The 6,549-nt window shown below is 42.5% G+C and overlaps 1 pseudogene; it reads right to left on the reverse strand.

Moving 5' to 3' along the window:
• LOC134444065 (zinc finger protein 729-like) overlaps positions 1-6,330 on the reverse strand; it is a 21,462-nt pseudogene extending 15,132 nt beyond the window's left edge.
• Between the last annotated feature and the right edge of the window lie 219 nt (positions 6,331-6,549).

Here is a 6,549-nt window from a genome sequence, read left to right on the forward strand (position 1 = left end):
CCCCACCCCACACACACATAGGGTGCGTTCCAATATGCGACCTTGCGTCCTCCACTTATGCTTGTGGCCTCGTACCAGGAAGTAATACGTCATGATGACATCACTGACAGCAGCATTAGGCCTATATTTTAATATCTCACAAAAGCTCAATTGTAAAGTCATTTTCTCATTTGCAAACTGGATGGTGAATGAAGAATAGTCCCCCAAAAATTATTTTGGCTGGGCTGACAGCAGGGAAACTTTATTGTTTTCTCCACAGAGGCGGGTAATCAGCAAAACGTGAGGCCACAAGCACAAGTGGAGGACGCAAGGTCGTATATTGGAACGTACATAAACACTTAGCAAAGAGAGATATCCTCCGCGCTCTTGCACTTCACAATATGGTGCGTCTCCGGAAAGGACTTAGTAAATGCAGGGGAAGAAAGGAATCACCGGAGCATCTTCAGATGTAAAAATTAACTCGTTTTATTAGGCAAGCATCAAGACTAACGTTTCGACGTTCACACGTCTTCTTCAGAGTCAATATGGCAAACCTGGGTAGGTGATGCGTAAAAACAACTTTCAGAAGCACCGGACAGGTGCGTAGGGGTGTGGTTACTGCAATCACCCAAGGGTGCCAATGACAAAGGCTGCACTCCAAAAACAAAACAAGAAAAAGACAAAGAAACAAATTACAAAGAAAGCCAAACAAAAGAAAAGAAAAGTGGGGGGAAAAGTACATAAACAGTCTTGGGATGATTGACATATGTAACCTCCCCCATGACAAAGGGGATGTCATGATGTAATTGTGCCTCTTCGGAAAATGCCTCTTCTGCAGCCTGATAAACCAAAAATGTGAAGATTGGATGTGTAATTTAGTCTGGCCCCGATGAATAGTACATCCGAAGACTGTTGATGAGAACAACGCGTTGTCTTTCAAACCGTACCTGTGCCTATAGGCCAACGCTCTGACCAATCAGTGATATCTTTCTCGTGGATGTGCTTTCCCAGCGTTGCAAGCTTCATCGTCACTCCCTCAAAACTCTGCCCGCTTTGATTCAAAACAAATCTCTGCGTTGTGAATGATTTGCAGGATTCAGGGCAATGTGTTCAAAATGTTTGACTGATCCGAGGCCAGACCCACTTGCAGGCAAAGCATTTTTGCCGTCCAGTGGGTGGCGCTGTTTTACTAGGCTACCTCTTCTGAAACTTTTCAACAATATTTCAATAAGCACACAAGTTATTTCCAAATTGTACATAGAGTAGGTTTAAAACAACAACTGTTGGTGTTACAAAAGAAAACTTCTTAGTATAACTTCAGACATATTTTTCCAGTTTTGTGAAATTAAAATGAGTACGCCGTTGCGCTGTGTTATAATGCCATACAGAGGATCATGATCTGATTCAGTACTCATGTTACATGCTCTTGTGGAATTTAGTTTCCAAATGATGGCAGCATTCGTTAAACCCCAAACCATGTCAGTCCCTCTACCATTCTTGACTGTAAACATGGGACACTTTTCTTTGTACTTCTCACTTACTTACCATCACCCATGCTTGACACCATCTAAAACAACATGTTCATCATGGTCTCATCAGAGACAAACAGGTTAAGGATATGGATTCCTGGAACCATGTCCTGTGGTCTGATGACACCAAGACAAGCACATTTATTTTTAGACGTGTAAAGCATGTGTGGTGGTAACCATGTAAGTAGTACAAAGAAGTACATTGTATTCATCCTGTTAATGCAACTGTAGTCTATCGTTTACAGTGTATCATTGTGTTAATTGTAATGATTAACTGTAATGGTTGAATTAAACTAAATGGTCATTTACTATTCATTCTCCATTCCACCATTCCATTGTCTCATGTGTCATTCTATTTAGGTGTCCTCACTCATTAACCCATTGGCGCCGTTTGTCAATATTTACAAGACGCATGGGACAATGTTTTGTTCAAATACACACGAGGTGGGTGTTCTCGATTTTTTTTTTTTTTTTAAAGTTTGATTCGTCGACAATAATGTCAAACGAAATCCATGCTCGATTCTGCACACATCCGTTTAGTAGAGGTGCTCTGATCACCATTTTTTGGCCCGATCATCGATACTGATCACCAAAAATCTTTATCTGCCGATCACCGATCATTGCCGATCACAAAAATGATTTCCTATTTTTTTAATAGCCTATTAATTATCCTTATTGAATACCATTTCTGCCCATAAACCAATCAATCTTAATTAGCACATGTTGCTTTCACAATGTATTATTATTATTATTATTATTATTATTATTATTATTATTATCTTTCAGCTCTCAGACTAGTGTTGGTAATATAGCCTACAAGTAAGTCTACAGTATTAATCAATTTATAAGTTATTGCATATAATTACTAAACTATTTAAGATTGAATTGAAACTGAAACATTACTTCAAATAGTCTTCTACATACGAGAAAAAACCCTGTCGCTTTAAATGAGCAGCTTCGTGGGGAGAGCCCCTCCCCTCTCTGTCACAGTCCACAGCTGCAGTGCTCCACTGCCGTTCTGAGTCTGAGCTCTCTCCCTCTCCCCTCATCTGTCGCCGGTTGGTGTTTCAGCGACTATCAAACTAATCGACTGACTGCCAATTACAACTTTGAAAAGAATAACGTTGTTGACATGTTTGTGCGGACAACGTGAAGTTGTCGCGTGCTGACCGAGGCAACTACTCAGGTTATAACGTAAAATGGCTACTGGCGAGGAGTAGTCAATCGCAAATTACATTGTAACTGAAATACTTAAGATTCTAAACAAGAAAAAAATTCACTTGAAAGAACAGGCAACACGCACAACACAGCGTGTCTGCGAGGAAAGCTCTTTCTCTGTAACGCTGTCATAGATTGTAGAATTCCATGCACAGACTCATTGAGTTTCACCGTCCACTCTCCCTCTGTTGCTGTTTGGTGTTGCAGCCACTACAAACTAATGAACTGGCTGTCAATTAGGCTACAACTTTAAAAACAATACCGTTGATGTTTGTTTTGGAAACGTTTAGTTGTTGCGTGCTGACTGACAACTTCCATACAGGCTGTAACTCAAAATAGCGAACATGGCGAGACTGACACGTCATTCGCAAATTAAGCGTCATGTAGGCTAAACGGTGAATGGATTGGAAAATCAGATCATTGTTGGTGCAGATATGATTATAAATGGTGAAAATGAAGGAGGGAATTCTGAAAAGTTGTAGACAAGCAAAGATGTCTTCTTTTGGTGCAGCAGCTGTGCAGAGCCAGCACCTAGGCATGCAGCGCCAGGTGTATCCTAAAGGCAAAATGGTTGCGTGAGGAATTTAATATCTCTGGATCGGTTTTTTGATCGGCATGTTTTCCCGATCACCGATCAGGCTATTTTTGGCCATTATCGGCCGATCATGATCGGCTGCCGAGCAATCGGAGCACCTCTACCGTTTAGCCATTTCACACAGGTAAGAAAAAAGTCTGTGGTTAGCGAGACACGCTGTTACAGCGAACGTGATGTTCGGCTGAAAGGTAATGAAGAGAGTCAGCTAGATTTCGCCCCCGACGTTACCAAAAGTTCACTCCGACACTCTGGGCGATTGGCGAAGGTGCCAATATCTGAGGAAGCACGTCCTTTAGATATATTTCAGAATATTTTCACTGAGGAAGTTGCGGATATGCTGATAGCCTATTGGTGAGGCAGACAACGGTAGACATGCGGATTATAGACGCGCGGCCACACATCCAGCTCAAAATGGAGCCCCGTGTCAAAATAGGATATGAAATAACTCATCGGTCTCTGCATAACGTTTGGAGGAATGAAACGGCCATACTCGCCGGTGGGAGAGCAAGTGTCTGTATCAGACCAATGTCCCCCGACTTATGGCAGAAATGACTGCCTTATATTTATAATAATAATGATTATTATGATTTAGTTATAGTCGGCTATTGTAACAGTAGCAATAGTAATAGCCTATAATAATAAATAGCATCAAGCATTATCGTGAAAGCACATAAAAGAAATCATATATCATAATCAAATGATTGAAAAAAGTTTTATGAAAATGTATTAGTCTTAATGCTGAATGAGCACAATCCCGTGAAAGCAGAGGATTTTACCTTTTAAATGCAATTCATCCCATGTCCCTACGTGTTCCAATGGCTGAGATATTGCATTTTTCATAGGAGTTTTCAACCAATTGTTCTAATCTTAAAAAAACCCTCAGGCATTGGGGACCTTTTCTAAGAACTGGCTTAGGCGCCAATGGGTTAATACTGACCAGAATTACCCATCTCATTCCCTCATTGGTTTGAGAAATACAGTGAGTGGTGGGAAGTGATCATGTACACTCCTAAAACATTTCCTGCTGTCTTTGTATGAGTAGAGGTTTCCCCCACGTGTGTGTCTCCTGTGTGAAGCCTCTGGTGAATATGAAGGTCTGCTTTCCTCCTAAAGCTTTCTCCACAGTCAGCACATGAGAAGGGTTTCTCTACTGTGTCAATGTGCTGGTGACATATGAGGAGATTCTTAGTCTTAAAGCTCTTGTCACATTGGCTGCAAGTGTACGGCCTCACTCAAGTGTAACAGCGACTCATTTACTCTCTCAAGTGTGACAACAAGTGTGTCTTAAAGAACCAGTTCAATCAAGTGTATCTTGTAAGGTTAAAAGACAGGTTTCTCCCCTGTGTGAACAGGCTGACCAGTGCATTTGGAGCTGGTGTTTTGACTTAAAGCTCTTGTCACACTGACTGCAAGCGTACGGCTTCTCTCCAGTGTGAATGCGACGATGTTTGTGGAGTTTAGAAGATGACAAAAAACTCTTTCCACAATCTATGCATGAAAATGGCTTCTCCCCTGTGTGAACGCGTTGGTGCATTTTGAGCTCTGTTTTTGACTTAAAGCTCTTGTCACACTGACTGCAAGCGTACGGCCTTTCTCCAGTGTGAATGCGACAATGTGTGTGGAGGTGAGAAGACTGTGAGAAACTCTTTCCACAGTCAGTGCACGAAAATGGTTTCTCCCCTGTGTGAACACGCTGGTGTCTTCGGAGCTCTGCTTTTGACGTAAAGCTCTTGTCACACTGACTGCAAGCGTACGGCCTTTCTCCAGTGTGAATGCGACGATGTGCATGGAGGGTAGTATACCGTGAGAAATTCTTTCCACAGTGCGTGCATAAAAATGGTTTCTCCCCTGTGTGAACAGACTGGTGGATTTGGAGCTCTCTTTTTGTCTTAAAGCTCTTGTCACACTGGCTGCAAACATATGGCTTTTCTCCAGTGTGAATAAGGCGATGTGTGTTGAGGTGAGAAGACCGCAAGAAACTCTTTCCACAGTCAGTGCATGAAAATGGTTTCTCCCCTGTGTGAAAACGCTGGTGGATTTGGAGCTCATCTTTTCTCTTAAAGCTCTTGTCACACTGGCTGCAAGCGTACGGCTTCTCTCCTGTGTGAATGCGGCGATGCAGCTGGAGTTTAGTAGCCGTTGAGAAATTCTTTCCACAGTGCGTGCATAAAAATGGTTTCTCCCCTGTGTGAACAGACTGGTGGATTTGGAGCTCTCTTTTTGTCTTAAAGCTCTTGTCACACTGGCTGCAAACATATGGCTTTTCTCCAGTGTGAATAAGGCGATGTGTGTTGAGGTGAGAAGACCGGAAGTAACTCTTTCCACAGTCAGTGCATGAAAATGGTTTCTCCCCTGTGTGAAAACGCTGGTGGATTTGGAGCTCATCTTTTCTCTTAAAGCTCTTGTCACACTGGCTGCAAGCGTACGGCTTCTCTCCTGTGTGAATGCGGCGATGCAGCTGGAGTTTAGTAGCCGTTGAGAAAGTCTTTTCACAGTCTAAGCATGAAAATGTTTTCTCCCCTGTGTGAACACGGTGGTGGTTTCGGAGATTTTGTTTTGTCCTAAAGCTCTTTTCACACTGATTGCAAGAATGCGGCCTCTCTCCAGTATGAATACGATTATGTGTGTGGAGGGCAGAGGAATGTGTGAAACTCTTTCCACAGTCAGTGCATGAAAATGGTTTCTCCCCTGTGTGAATGCGCTGGTGGCTTTGGAGATGTTGTTTTCTCCTAAAGCTCTTATCACACTGACTACAAGGGTATGGCTTCTCTGCCGTGTGAAAGCGGCGATGTTTGTAGAGGTAAGAATACTGTGAGAAACTCTTTCCACAGTCAGTGCATGAAAATGGTTTCTCCCCTGTGTGAACACGCTGGTGCATTTGGTGCTCATATTTTGTCCTAAAGCTCTTGTCACACTGGCTGCAAGGGTACGGCCTCTCTGTAGTGAAGGCAGCAGAATGTGTTTTTCCACTAAACTCCGCTCCGCTGGAACTGCAGAGTAGCAGGTGCCCTGTGAAGAGTTAAATGGAAATTAATATTAGTCACAACGGTGTGTAAAGATTTATCCCTGCCACTTTCTATTCTTTGCAGAGATTATTTAATGCAGTCCGCATCAGCCATTTCTATTACCAGCGTTCTGAGAGAAAAATCGAATTAAACTACGGTAGTCCTGTCCGAAAAGGGCTGAAGACAATAAACATGTCTTTTCCTTCAATACTTGTGTTGCTGC

This window comes from Engraulis encrasicolus, unplaced genomic scaffold (assembly GCF_034702125.1).
Source record: "Engraulis encrasicolus isolate BLACKSEA-1 unplaced genomic scaffold, IST_EnEncr_1.0 scaffold_441_np1212, whole genome shotgun sequence".
NCBI classification, from domain to species: domain Eukaryota; kingdom Metazoa; phylum Chordata; class Actinopteri; order Clupeiformes; family Engraulidae; genus Engraulis; species Engraulis encrasicolus.